We start from the raw sequence: 15,781 nt of genomic DNA, 5'->3' as shown, positions 1-15,781 counted from the left end.
TTTAGCTGTCTTGCCCGCCTCTGCTGAATGCACCCGGGTCTCTGCAGCGTGGGCTCTGAGGTCCTAAACCACGTGAACAGGCGCTATGTTTGTGACCAATGAAGTAAGGTAGCAGCGACTATTTTCCCCGTTTTATGAACTTCTTCGGGGCTTTCCTTCTGTCTCCAGGACAAGGCCCTTCGTTTAACAGGCTCCTAGCCCCGGATTCGGGGCTCCTGAAGAGCATATTTTTCTTTTCCAGCAGTGATCCCGCCACTGGTCGGTGTGGACCTCACCAAACCCTCCGTCCGCGTTGAGCCCCACGACCCAGGTCTGCCCGTGAGGTGAAACGAACATTTCTAAATCGCCCAAACTGGTTAATTAGGGTTCTGTGATAGAGCGTTGCGGACCTAATAAATTACCTGTATCTGAACGCTCTTGGGTCGATGAATCTTTTGACCTAGTGGGGCTCTCCTCACCCGTGAGTAATCAATTTAATCAAATCAATAATCAATAACGAACATAAGCAATGCCTTGATCAACATAACACTTCACGATTAATCCAGAATACGTTTCGACGAAACCATGACCTTTCGGTCATGAATAACCACACCAGTTTATTGCAAAGTTAGTGAATTTATTTCCCTATATTAACAAAGCTAGCACAATATAAACATGTCTCAACACCAAATGATATATGTAGATGAACATTAATAGCTGTCCATAACGCCGAAACAGATGCAATCTATGCAGCATTTGAATAATAATGCCTTCGATAATAGCAATGCAAACCACTAAAACTATAATCTGTAATGAGCTAATAGCATACATTGGTCAGCATAACAAGGTCTCAAATTGCATCGTGCGACAGATGAATCCTCATCTATCCTCAAATTAGCATCGGCATGTGGGACTTCATGCAAAAACAATTTAGCTACATTAATTTAGAAAACTCCTAACTAGGGCTCTTATCAAAAATCAGCAGTTGGTTACCTAAAAAGAACACAATGCAATTGTACAATTTCCTTTCATATTTACCAAATCCAATCAGCATTCAAGGAAGTCTTCGTCTCACAGGTACCGGTTTCGATCAGCATGGGACGGGACAAAGGGGCAGGGTGGACGGGGCAATTGCCTCTCAGCGGCAAAAGGACAAAACTATTACTTCATGCAAAGGGACGAATCAAAGTTAAAGTCTCTAGGGCGAGAATTTCTTAAAGTCTCTTTCTCTCGATTAGAGAAAGCATCAAAGTCTCATCAAAATGGCGTCGCAGCAAGGTGGGCCATAATAGCTGCAAAGTCCTGCAAATGGCGGTCAATGGCTGGTAATGGCTGCTTGTCCAATAATGGCTACTTTCCTCTCGTGCACCTGGTTTAAATAGACAACAGTTCAAATCCAGTAGGGTCTTCCATTGGAGGGTTCATAGGTTGGCTTCAAATTGTCCAATCAAAAACTACAGTTCACAAGCTTCTACCTAAGCATACATTATCCTTGGAGTCGGGAACGTAAGTTGCAACATATTTTACCAATTAACTCACTTTCAGAGCGTCCATTGTCTGCACCTGCAGATTGACCTTGGAGCAAAGAAGAAGATGCCAGGCTGGCACGAAACCTTAAAGATAAGCATGTGAACGGTCTCACTGGAAAAGTACAGCTTCAAGCAAGAATACACTTTTATTAGCACGTTGGAAAAATACGAACATCTAAACCGTGAGACAGGCAACTAGGCCAAAGCCTCCACTAAAGTTATGCTAAGCTAAAACATTTCTAACAAGCAAATCATAGCACACGTTTATGATTATGTCAAATTCGTACAATTCTAATACATCACGTTATATAAAGCACGCTTATAAATGTTGGCAAACTACTCTGAGGGCACATTTGTCCCCGTACAATCTTTATTAGTTCGATTAAAGTCACACTCGATTATTGCAGTACTACGTTTAAGCGCTAAAAAATGTAAAACCTTCATTTCTGCGTCATCAATCCCTCCTCTGATGACTACTTGTCATCACACAAAACCATTCCCACAAATTTTATTCCATTAAAATTCTGTCAGTTCTCTCTGCCTTTTAGTTCCCCTTGTTCTTGCTTTGTATTCTTCTGCCATTCTTTTCATCATTTTCTCTTCCTTCCTTCTTTTAATTCTTGCCATAATCATTATTATTCCCCTTTTTATTCCCCAAATTCCAAATATGCAAATCAGTACTATTAATATTCCCTGTATTATTTTTAGTAATATTCCATTCCAAATGCCACCAAGCCAATTTCCCACTGAAGCAATTCCCTTTCCAACTTTCTCCCACACTCCTGGTTCTTTCAATTCCTTCAAGTCTGCACTTTCTTTCGTTAAATTCGCAAGCATAGTTTTAATTTTCACACTGTTGTCTGGAATATACGTACAACAGTGACACGCACCAAGCATTTTGCAGACGCCGCCATCCTTTGCTAAAAGAATGTCTAGGGCAAGCCTGTTTTGAAGAGTCATAGCTCTTTCTGCTGCAAGTTCAGCATCTATCAGGATTATAGCACCTGAAAACTTTGTCAACATGTTATCCACTATAGTAGACAACTTTCTTATTTTGATGGAATTCAACACAACTCCCAATGAAGGAATCATGGCTCCAAATATATCTCCTACCACAGCAGCTGCGGTCTTTTTTTTTCTGGATACGATGAGATCCAGGCGTCTTTGGAATCACCGATAGGTCATCCAGTTGATAAACCTTTGGGAACACTATACCCAAATAACATCTCCCCCACCATCCTTTTGGAAGACGATAATAGGCATTATGCCCACAAATGTAATATACACCCGGTATGACAGGGTCCAGTCCGTTCAGCATGAATGTCCATTTAGCCTTAAAAGTAAACGTATGTTTGCATTCACTCGCTCCTACAAAAATGTTGTCATAATAAGATTCACCTCGATATATACAAAATTTCCCCTACATGCCAAGCATCTAAAGCTATTCTCCCTTGTGTTTTTATTGCAGCAAAGGCATAATTATCTACTGAAGTCCTCTTATGTAGCTCTTTTTCTAATTTCGCATTCATTTGTGCCCTTCTATCATCTGTGCGATCTAAAAAGCTTATTTCTACTGCAGTGAGCGAGCAGGTAAGGTTTTCCCTATGTGCGTGAGCTGTTTCAAAAGGTTGCATTGGCTCGAAAAATTCCCTCATTATTTTAGCATCCCAATCCTTAGCAATCTGGCTTAGCTGCGTGATTATAGGAACATATGCAAAAGTAACATCATAATTTGAGTAAAAATACTGTATGTTAGTTTGACCATAAAATCTAGAAGTCACTATACTACATGTAATCCCATATGTAAGAGGCATGTGGTGATAAGTCACCCCTTCCGTTACCGATGTCGGTATCTGTGTACACACATAACAATCTTTCGCATCCATAGTCTCAACATATTCTGTTAGCAAGCGATAGAAAACATTATACGAAAGTTCCTTCTTATCATGCAAGTGTCTCTCATCTAATTCTAGTCTTTTCAGTGCGGTTAGTTCAGTGACAACAATAGGAGCAAAAGTAGAAGCATCAATTTTCTCATTCTCACCCTTACCACGCATTCCAAGCACTATTGCCATTATTACTAGTACACATGCAGTTATCAAGCCTATACACGCATATTTACAATACTTCATTCTACTGTTTTGTGTCATGATCTGTATAGAATCAGAGAGCTAGAAGCACCTATAAAAGAAACGATTTAGCAATTCAGTTACAAAGCTGAACGAGCGCAATGCAATGTTCACACAGTTTTCTTCAGGAGGCCAAGTCACTTATCGGTTAGCAGCATTTGTCTCAATTCGGCAATAACTCAGTCTCTTTTTTTTTTTTTTTTCCAAGTTCAATAACTCACTCTCTCTTTTTTTTTTTTTTTTTTTTTCAGTTAGCACCGTCGTCTCAAATCGGGTTTTAGAGTCAATCAGGTTATCAAAGTCTTATCAAGTTAGCAAATGTCTCATCCGGTTTAGCAATGTCTCAGCTGGTTGTATCACGTTATATTAATCAAGCAATGTCATTTATCAGTTTTTTTTCAATCAACAGTGTCCATAAAACTTTTCTTTTCTATTGGTATCTCTTCTTCTTCGTTTTCGAGGCTAAGAGATACAAATTCGTCAGTCCAACCGTCATTGACTACATATGCCCATTCTGGACCGGAATATCTCCTGTTTGGTATCCGTTTCCTTTTCAATTTTGCCTCTCTCTTTGATTCTGCCTCACTGGTACTTTCCTCTTTGGCAAAGTCTTTTTCTTCACTTGATGTCGGTAACACGACAGACACTTCCTTTCTTTTCTCTTTCACTTTTGGCCCTTCACTGTCGTTCAACGTTTCTCTCGTTCTTACTTTTACTGGTGATATACTCGGTCTTTTCTTTGCACTGTGTCCACTTGATGGACCTGCGATCTCTTCTGAAGAAGTTTGAACAGTTTCGTTCTGTTTTGCCTTGTCCCCTCCTTTTGGGGAGTCAATCAGGTTTTCCTTTTCTTTTTCTGTACCGTCTGCTTCTGGGAAAGCCCTCCTCTGATCAGGCTCTCCTGCTTCTTCACCTCTTTCGAGCCCTTTGTCACCGTTACTTTCGTCAGGCTCTTTGTCACTTTCAGCTGCTTCAGGCTCTTGGTTACCTTCAGCTGCTTCAGGCTCTTGGTTACCTTCAGCTGCTTCAGGCTCTGTGTTACCTTCAGCTTCTTCGTCACTGTCTGAGGTTTCTCCTTGGTCTTCCCCAAGTGAATCAGCTGTTTCGTCCTCAGAGAATATTTCTCTCTCCTCTGTTTCTGCCTGTTCACTTCTAGTTCTGGTTTGCTCTGTCTCAGCGCTTGGCACTTTGTTATCAGGAACTGGCAGTTTCAGCGCTTCAACTTCCTCATCTGTGGGACACAACACTTTCTTTGTATGACTGGCGTGAATCCAGTTGGGAACTCCCGCACACTTCACAGCGGTAGTTGTCGTCAGGATCACTTGGAAAGGGCCTTTCCAACGGGGTTCCAGACACGACTTCCTCACGTGCTTCTTTACCACGACCCAGTCACCTGCTTTCAGTGTGTGTCCTGGACCTTGGATCGGTGGCAAGGTGGTTGCTTCCACCTGGTGAGAGAAAGAGCGAACCACGTCAGCCAGACCTTTGCAGTAGTCTAACACCATATCATCTGTAATATTCAAAAGCGCGTTTGCGGGAACTGCAGGAAGTCTCATGGCCCTGCCCATGAGAATTTCGTGTGGGGACAATCCAGTCTTTCTGTCAGGGGTGTTTCTCATTGACATTAACACCAAAGGCAATGCGTCAGGCCATTTCAAATTTGTCGATGCACATATTTTCGCCATTCTCGATTTCAGTGTACCATTCATCTGTTCCACCAGTCCTGAGGCTTCAGGGCGATAGCTACAATGCAGTTTTTGCTCAATGTTCAGCGCTGCGCAAAGTAACTTTATCACCTCGTTATTGAAGTGACTTCCCCTATCTGATTCTAAAGAGATCGGGAATCCGAAACGTGGTATCAACTCCCTCAACAATAGTTTTGCAACTGTAAGGCTGTCATTTCTACGTGTGGGGTATGCTTCAATCCAGTGACTAAAAATGCACACAATCACCAACACATACTTCAGACCTCCATGCACAGGCATCTCAATAAAGTCCATCTGCATTCGGCTGAACGGGCCGCCTGCCCTACCGATGTGGCTCACGTTCACAACCGTTCCCTTTCCTGGGTTCATCTGTTGACAAACGACACATCGGTGGCAGACTGCTTCTGCAACTTGACGGAATCTGGGGTTAAACCAATCAGTTTTGAACAATCTTATCATGGCATCTCTCCCTAGGTGAGCCTGCCCATGATAGAACCGCGCAAGCTGCGATAAGAGACAATTTGGTAAGACAAATTTTCCCTCATTTGAAACCCATATCTCATCTGGTCTCTTTGTACATTGTGCCTTAATCCAGGAAGCCTTTTCATCCTCCCTGACGCTATTCTGTAATGCTTTTAGTTCATCCATTGTATCCACGACCTTCAAGGCAAATGCTTCAGCTGGTTCGAGCTCTGGCTCATTTATCGAATTCCATTCATCCCTGAGCAATATACAGTTCAAGGCACAAAATCTTGCGACTTGATCCGCATATGCATTTCCCAAGGAAACATAGTCCTGTCCTTTTGTATGAGCACTACACTTTACCACTGCAATTTCGGCTGGCATTTGAATGGCATGTAACAATTCCCTTATTCTCTCCCCGTTTTTCACTGGGGATCCTGAAGAAGTCAGGAAACCTCTCTGTGACCATAGTTGCCCAAAGTCGTGCACAATTGCAAACCCGTACTGACTATCAGTGTAAATGGTAACCTTCATCAATGCAGGCAGTTGACATGCTCTTGTAAGGGCTACAAGCTCTGCTACTTGTGCGGAATATACTCCTTGGAGCCAGGACGCTTCCAAGACACCTGTTACAGTACATACAGCATATCCTGCTTTCAATATTCCCAATGCATCTCTTAAACATGACCCATCAACAAAAACAATTTGATCATTTTCATCAAGCTTAGTATCCTTGATGTCAGGTCGGGGTTTTGTGCAAAATTCAGTCACCTGAAGGCAGTCATGCTCGACGTCTTCAGCGTTCTCAATTTCAGCATTTTCACCAGGAAGCAAGGTTGCTGGATTCAACGTAGTGCACCTTTTCAGCTGCACATTCGGTGAGCCCAGAATTATTGTTTCATACCTTGTGAGTCTTGCTCCAGTCATGTGTTGCGTTCGGAAGCGGGTCAAAAGTATTTCAACTGAGTGAGGGACCATGACTGTTAATGGATGTCCCATCACTATTCCTTCACTCTGAGTGAGGCTGATACCAACTGCTGCTACGGCGCGCAAACACCCAGGAAGTGCTGCTGCGACCGGATCCAAGGTAGCTGAAAAATACGCTACTGGTCTGTTTACGCCACCATGGGCTTGGGTCAAGACAGACAAAGAACATGCATCACGTTCATGACAAAACAATGTGAAAGGCTTTGTGTAATCAGGCATACCTAAAGCTGGAGCCCTACACATGCATTCTTTCAATTCAATAAAAGCATCCATCTCATCTCCTTTCAGCTCAATTTCATCCAAAGCATCCTTCTGGGTCAGTTTCAGTAAAGGCTTTGCTAGAGTTGAGAAGTTGGGAATCCACTGGCGACAGTAGCTCACCATTCCCAAAAACTTCCTCACCTCCCTCCTCGTCTCTGGTGGACTCATTTGAAGTACACTTGTTATTCTTTCCTTCATTATTCTCCGTGACCCTTTCTCTATTTGGTGACCCAAGTATTTCACTTTCTTCTGACAGAACTGCAACTTTGAAGGAGACACCTTGTGTCCATTCCTTCCCAAATGGTTCAGTAGAGCAATGGTATCGGCTGTGCAGCCATTTTCTGTCTTAGATGCAATCAGTAAGTCATCAATGTACTGTACTAGGATTGACTCGAACGGCAATTCTAACGCTTCCAAGTCTTTCTTTAGAATCTGATTGAAAATTGACGGTGACTCAGAAAACCCTTGAGGAATTCGACACCAACTGTAAACTCTGTCTAGGAATTTGAAACAAAAGAGAAATTGGCTGTCCTCATGAAGAGGCACCGAAAAGAATGCTTGTGACAAGTCGATGACTGAGAACCACTCGGCATCGCAAGGGACTTGAAACATTATCACGGCTGGATTCGGTACTACGGGGCAGCATTTGACTATGATGTCATTTATTTTCCTCAAATCCTGCACAATTCGGACCTTTCCACTCGGTTTTATTAGTCCCATGATTGGTGAATTACATGGACTGCTTAACACTTCTTTCAATACTCCCTGTTTTACAAACTCGTCAATGAGTTGGGCGACTTTCATGAGGGTGTCTTGTGCCATGTGGTATTGTGGGGTCTGGGGAAAAGTTACATTGGGCTTTACTGTCACTTTCACTGGTTCCACTCCTTTCACCAATCCCACCTCTTTTCCTGTCATATCCCACACTTCTTTTCCGACTGTTTCCCGTAATTCAGCTGGAATATCTTCTTCAGTTATCATCGGAAGAAGGTTAATCAGAGGATATTTTTCATCGACAATTTCCATCTCGTCCCCTTCTACACTGTCCTCTTCTTCCCCATCACTGCTCGTCTGAATTCTGATTCCATCGTACGAACACATAATCGAACATCCCAATTTGCACAATAGGTCTCTCCCTAACAGTGCTATCGGGCTTGAGTCACATACCACAAAATTATGTACCCCTTGATAGTTACCAATCCTGACTGGTACTGGATCTGTGATTGGGTTTGTCAGGTACCTGTTTGCTACTCCCACTACCTGAACTGTTCTCCCTGAGAGGGGCAAATTTGGTACTTCAATGCTCCTAACAGTTGAACGTGTGGCTCCTGTGTCAACCAAGAATGAAACTCGATGACCCATGACTCTTCCCTCTACATATGGACCCTTTTGATCAACTTCCAAGGATGCTGCAAGCACACAATTTCCTTCCTCATCTGAACTTTCACTCTCCCATGCATCGTTTATTCCATTCTCACTGTGTAATGGGAACTGTTGTACTGTGCCATTTGTACTCATCACCTGATTCGAGACCTGTGGAGGAACCATCACTTGCTGCTGACCCATTGGTGCCAAAGGTATTTGCATTTGCTGATTAGGTACCATTGGTAACTGCTGTTGCATTGGCTGCATTTGCGTCATCTGCATACGGGGCATCTGCATCTGCTGCGGCTGCATGGGCTGTAATCCCTGCAGCTGATTTATGGTCTGAAAATTTGGGTTTGGACCTCTCATTTTCGGTCCCCTCATTGTCTGGAATGCATTGACATCATTGTTTTGCTGACCAACACCTGTACCTTCCTGCACCATCATCGGGCACTCGCGTTTCCAATGTCCGACGATTCCGCACACATGACACTGCATCACCTTTTTCATTGCCTGCACACCATTCGGAATCACAACAGTGTTCAAATCCAGACCATTACTCCCGAAACCTCCTCTGCCTCTGCCTCTCACCTGTGGCTGAAACACCATATTTCCCTGCGGCTGCGGCTGCAGCTGCGGTACCTGCTGTTGGAACCCTTGCAACCCTTGCAAACCTTGCAGACCTGTCTGAGCTGCCTTAAGTTGCATCACCATCACTTTCTCTTTCAACCTTTTCTGTTTCACCTCAATTTGGTCGCTACAGTATTTCGCATAATTCAACACCTCATCAATCGGTTTCGACTGCCAACAAATCAAATGCGTCTTTATCATCTGACTTATCTCTGGTCTCAACCCTTCCACAAATCTGAACACAAAATGAAGCATGTCCTTCGCCTCTATTGTTTCCGTGCCACTGTAGTTCTTGAACGCCTTCAACAACCTCTCATAGTAACCATGAATTGACTCTTTAGCCTCTTGGGCAGTCCGATCAATCTTCTGCCAATCCACATTTTTCGCGGCAACCTTCGTCTTCAAATGCTCAATCACCTTATAGTACAAGCTCATTACCATAGGTGATGGTGCACCCGTATCCCTGTCTCTCTCTGGTTCACTTGTCGGCCAACCTACAGCCCTTTTGCAGTCTTCCCACAAATCTGCCGGAACCACAATCTCAAAGAGGGTGTTCAGGTCTTCCCAAAGACATTTTGCAAGCTTCACAAACCTATCAGTCTGTTGATACCATTCAATCGGCTTCTCTCTCAGTTTGGGAAAATCATCCGTGAAAGACTGAATGTCGCTTCTGTGCCACGGTACATGTATTAATTTTCCCCCTGCTGTCTCCCTCATTGGTAACATGGTTATTGCATCACTACTCTGTGGTCTTTTCTCGTTATTCTCTGGGACACTGTCTTTCTTCTTTTCCTTTTTCTTTGTCCACCTGCTTTCCCATTTGTCTAAGCACCTCCACACTTGTGCACTCTGCAGCAATTCTCTAAGGTGCGTTTTCATGCCTGCTGACCTCATGTGTTCAAAGTCTGTGGACCTGAAATCCAATCTATAGCTCCTGCTCAAGTGTTTTGTCTTATCTATCTCAATCCCGTTTTTGTCAGCTATTTCTTGCAAGCTTCTATGTACCTTGTTCACTTCTCTCGTAATCCTGGGACATAGATACCTCAGCTCTTCTTCCGAGTAGGACTCTAACCTATTCACACCCATAGTCCCTTCCACCAATTCTTCTGCTTCCATGTTCAACCTGACCCTATTCAGATAGTCCTCTTCTCCTTTCCCACTGGCTGAGCTTTGTGTGGAATTCAGACTGTTGAACCACTGTGTTAGCTGTTGCGCATTCAACCCCATCAGTGTAGCATTCACATCAACTGCCATTGATGGTTGCAGCAACTTTTCAGTGTGCGATGATAGCGGTATCATCAGTGGGGGACTCGACCTCACCACTGTTGACTGAGCACATATGGGACTAAACTCCATCAAGGACCCAGATCCAGTTGGCTGAGCCACTATCGGAGTTATCTCTGGAGTGTTTTCTATGCACCTCCTTTCCGTCCCATTCTGCACCATTGATCCTTGACCGCTCATACCTGAGTTAGGCTGAACGTACAAAGGTACCGGTGGACCTACAGTAATGGGTAGGGATATCGCATCTGGGTTCTGTCCATTCCCTATGTTCTGAGGCATGTTCATTCCCACACTATGGGTCATCATTGCCGGCATGCCCGTCTGACTCCCTGTCATCTGAGCATGTGCGGTTCCCCCCTGCATCTGCTTTTGAGGCATCAAAAACTGAGTTGATTCAGCTTGTGCCAATGTTGGGTTGTGACCATTCTGTACTCCCATTACGGTTGGATCTAGAATCATTCCCGTACCGTTATCACTGCTGTAGTACCTTGGGACCTGCGGCTGATAATTTTCTGCTGTTTTCAATGTAGGCACATCTGGATATATTCTCCTAACCTGCGGTATCTGCGGGGTGAACAGTAAACTCGGGTCCTTATATCCCGATGGCGTTTCTGAATTCGGAGTTTCATCATTCTGTACCAGTGCCGGAGGGGCAGAACTGGTACTTGGACCTTGTCCATTCTCTGCATAAGGCGGTGGACGGTCGTTCAGCAATTGCATGATGAACTCCTCATCATCTGACTCGTCTTCTCTATCTTTGGAACACCTCCTGTTTGTCTTGTAGGTAGCTTTCTTGCCTGTCGCCTCTTCTTCCTTAGTAATTGCGGGAAACAATTTTATCCCCTGCAATATATCTGACCTCCACACCTTCTGTGCATTATTCCACCTAGCGTCCGCTAGTGTCTTTTCTGCCTTTCTTATCCTGGTCTCGAACTTCTTTTGCTGTTGCTGTCTAGCCATTAGTTCCCAAATCGCTAGAGCCTCAAACTGTGCTGGCCTTGGAGGTACCTTCATGTCGTACATCGCGAATCTCAAATTTTCTAGGATCCTTATATTGAATGTCCCATGGATCGGGAACGCTACGCTCCCATGTTTCTCTGTCAGCTTGTGCCATTGCTTTAACCAAAGGCACGGAGCTACCCCCCTTTCTTCCATTACAATGTAAGCTGGTGTACCTTCGGGTGGCGTCTCTTCTCCTACGCTCGCTTTAATGTAAGACTCCCCCTTCATCGCACTCTTTAATGCTTTCAAAAATTTCATTTTCTCGTCTTTTATTTCACAAAGTTTGTAATCAATAAGTGACTTTAATTCCCGGAATACTCTTCGCCTGCCTTTCCCCTTCCAATCGAGCCCCACGGACTGCGTCCAATCCGTGCGCGACCCTTCTCTACAACCAACCTATCCCAGCGCGGCTCCTAGTGACGTCACACTCACACCCACTGCGGCTGACAAAGCCTCGCAGCTAGTCCTCCTTCACTCAGCTCCTCTCGTAACAACTTCTAGCATATATCGCGAGCAACCAAAAATAATAATAAAACAGATCTGTCGGTTTACTACAGGAAGGGTAACACAATCGCTTCAGGACCTTAGGGATTTTTCGCTAGCCTCGGCAGTTATTCCATCTTTCTCGGTCCCCACTTTCGCAAGCAAATCTGACCCGCAGATCTGCTCTCAACTTGTCAATGATCTATTCTAGTGCACTTAGAATTTTGTCAAAGCCCGAAGTCGAAGTTTCTTTCACTCCCTTAACACACGTACCGACTTATTGACCACGCCCGGTCAACCTATTAAACCGCCCAGACCACAACATAAAACAAGTGTCTCATACACTTTTCAACATACTCCGGAGTCTCTTGACCTCGCAGGGCCCGTCTCAACAACAACAACCACGTGGACCTTTTTCTGCACAAAGCGCCACATACACATGAAGTTCGACGACTTCCCTACTCTCACACTCGGAGTCGCACCTCCGCTATTTTCTATGAAGTTCGACGACTTCTCTACTCCTACACCCGGAGTCGCACCTCCGCTATTCTCTAAAATCCTCGCAACCTTTTCACACAATCTGCGGCGATAAGCTGTGCAAGCGCAAAATCCTAACTTCACTCATACCGTCACTAGTATCACCAACGCCGATTCCACACCTCCATTCTCTCCATTCGCAAGCTCCGAGATCCCGGGAAAAGTCGCTGGGGACTTAGCCCATCATCATTCTCTCAATCTGTTTTACCCAAGAAAAATCTAATTCAACTTCTCGAGTGGGGTCCCAAAGAGTGAACCCGTTAATTCAACACCATACACTTTAAGAGTAAGGGGTCCCAAAGGGCGAAACCGTCCTCTGCTACCATCTACTGATAGAGCGTTGCGGACCTAATAAATTACCTGTATCTGAACGCTCTTGGGTCGATGAATCTTTTGACCTAGTGGGGCTCTCCTCACCCGTGAGTAATCAATTTAATCAAATCAATAATCAATAACGAACATAAGCAATGCCTTGATCAACATAACACTTCACGATTAATCCAGAATACGTTTCGACGAAACCATGACCTTTCGGTCATGAATAACCACACCAGTTTATTGCAAAGTTAGTGAATTTATTTCCCTATATTAACAAAGCTAGCACAATATAAACATGTCTCAACACCAAATGATATATGTAGATGAACATTAATAGCTGTCCATAACGGCGAAACAGATGCAATCTATGCAGCATTTGAATAATAATGCCTTCGATAATAGCAATGCAAACCACTAAAACTATAATCTGTAATGAGCTAATAGCATACATTGGTCAGCATAACAAGGTCTCAAATTGCATCGTGCGACAGATGAATCCTCATCTATCCTCAAATTAGCATCGGCATGTGGGACTTCATGCAAAAACAATTTAGCAACATTAATTTAGAAAACTCCTAACTAGGGCTCTTATCAAAAATCAGCAGTTGGTTACCTAAAAAGAACACAATGCAATTGTACAATTTCCTTTCATATTTACCAAATCCAATCAGCATTCAAGGAAGTCTTCGTCTCACAGGTACTGGTTTCGATCAGCATGGGACGGGACAAAGGGGCAGGGTGGACGGGGCAATTGCCTCTCAGCGGCAAAAGGACAAAACTATTACTTCATGCAAAGGGACGAATCAAAGTTAAAGTCTCTAGGGCGAGAATTTCTTAAAGTCTCTTTCTCTCGATTAGAGAAAGCATCAAAGTCTCATCAAAATGGCGTCGCAGCAAGGTGGGCCATAATAGCTGCAAAGTCCTGCAAATGGCGGTCAATGGCTGGTAATGGCTGCTTGTCCAATAATGGCTACTTTCCTCTCGTGCACCTGGTTTAAATAGACAACAGTTCAAATCCAGTAGGGTCTTCCATTGGAGGGTTCATAGGTTGGCTTCAAATTGTCCAATCAAAAACTACAGTTCACAAGCTTCTACCTAAGCATACATTATCCTTGGAGTCGGGAACGTAAGTTGCAACATATTTTACCAATTAACTCACTTTCAGAGCGTCCATTGTCTGCACCTGCAGATTGACCTTGGAGCAAAGAAGAAGATGCCAGGCTGGCACGAAACCTTAAAGATAAGCATGTGAACGGTCTCACTGGAAAAGTACAGCTTCAAGCAAGAATACACTTTTATTAGCACGTTGGAAAAATACGAGCATCTAAACCGTGAGACAGGCAACTAGGCCAAAGCCTCCACTAAAGTTATGCTAAACTAAAACATTTCTAACAAGCAAATCATAGCACACGTTTATGATTATGTCAAATTCGTACAATTCTAATACATCACGTTATATAAAGCACGCTTATAAATGTTGGCAAACTACTCTGAGGGCACATTTGTCCCCGTACAATCTTTATTAGTTCGATTAAAGTCACACTCGATTATTGCAGTACTACGTTTAAGCGCTAAAAAATGTAAAACCTTCATGTCAGTGAATGAATGCAGAACACAGCCCTGCTGAAACACTATCCGAGGGGGTTCTTTGTCGGTACCAATTCGTAAGCAGTACAACTGGAATTTTGCAGCTGGGGAGGACCAACTTATGCGATGGGGGAGACTAAATTATGCGGCAGGAATGTTTATTATGCCCCCCCTCCCAAAAAAAAGACAAATTTTGCGGCGTTCACATTTTGTGATACCATTACTTCATCAATGATTCATAATTTAACTTTAATCAATGTAGTACCGTCCACTGTTATGTGAGGAACTATTAATTTACAGATTTCAGGGACTCGTTCTCAGTATAACCCATATAACGTCGTATAGAATGCCGCTTATTTTTAGAGACAACATAACGCTTTACTAAAATATCAACATTATTACATTTCGTAGTCAGCATCTATTTGTTTTATCTTTTTAGTGTTTGATTTGAGCTGCCACCACCAGGTGGTTGGTTTTGTAAACACCTCTTGGTTTGTTTTGTAAAACTGCCAAGTGTTTGTTTACCAGTGTCGACCACTGCTACTAGGGAGCCAGTGGCGTTACGGAACTGGAGGGGGGCCCCCTCCGGACTCACTCAGGCCAGGAGCTGTGCTGAGGGGGCTCCCTGAAGCCCCGCCCCCGCCGCACAGCGGGGACCTTTGTTACCCACTGGGAGACCATGACATTTTAGCTGCCTTGCCCGCCTCTGCTGAATGCACCCGGGTCTCTGCAGCGTGGGCTCTGAGGTCCTAAACCACGTGAACAGGCGCTATGTTTGTGACCAATGAAGTAAGGTAGCAGCGACTTCTTTCCCCGTTTTATGAACTTCTTCGGGGCTTTCCTTCTCCCTCCAGGACAAGGCCCTTCGTTTAACAGGCTCCGAGCCCCGGATTCGGGGCTCCTGAAGAGCATATTTTTCTTTTCCAGCAGTGATCCCGCCACTGGTCGGTGTGGACCTCACCAAACCCTCCGTCCGCGATGAGCCCCACGACCCAGGTCTGCCCGTGACGTGAAACGAACATTTCTAAATCGCCCAAACTGGTTAATTAGGGTTCTGTACCTAATGCAGAGAAACAATATTGGTATTAATTTTATGCACCCGTTCTCCACTTGAAGCTTCTTCTTGATGGTGCTCTGTAATAAAGCCAATATTCTGAAGTGTGTTTTATTGCAAGCAATAAAAATGGAAAAATGCACCGTAGTCGGCAGGATTTGAACCTGCGCGGGGAGACCCCAATGGATTTCTAGTCCATCGCCTTAACCACTCGGCCACGACTACTTAATGACGTCAATTATTTGTGAGCTATATTATGTGTTCTCTGCAGCCATTGGATGTGTGCATCTCCCACGTCACAGCAAGGTCCTTCCTCTTCCAGATTCGGTAAGCAGGAAGTCTGTGCATGAGACAGTGGCTGTGAAAGTTTGGGGGCGTGACTCCGGTGTGGACACAGGGTGAATACCTGCGACTCTGCATTATGGGCAGTTGGGAAAAAACAGAAACAAGCAAGCACTGACAAAGCCA

The 15,781-nt window shown here is 44.1% G+C and overlaps 1 non-coding gene across 1 annotated transcript; it reads right to left on the bottom strand.

Moving 5' to 3' along the window:
• Positions 1 to 15,456: 15,456 nt before the first annotated feature.
• On the bottom strand, positions 15,457 to 15,538 carry TRNAS-AGA (transfer RNA serine (anticodon AGA)). Its single transcript has one exon. It is a non-coding gene; the product is annotated as a tRNA-Ser (tRNA).
• Between the last annotated feature and the right edge of the window lie 243 nt (positions 15,539 to 15,781).

This window comes from Pleurodeles waltl, chromosome 12 (genome assembly GCF_031143425.1).
Source record: "Pleurodeles waltl isolate 20211129_DDA chromosome 12, aPleWal1.hap1.20221129, whole genome shotgun sequence".
Lineage (NCBI taxonomy): Eukaryota > Metazoa > Chordata > Amphibia > Caudata > Salamandridae > Pleurodeles > Pleurodeles waltl.
This window is presented reverse-complemented; position numbering and strand designations above follow the sequence as displayed.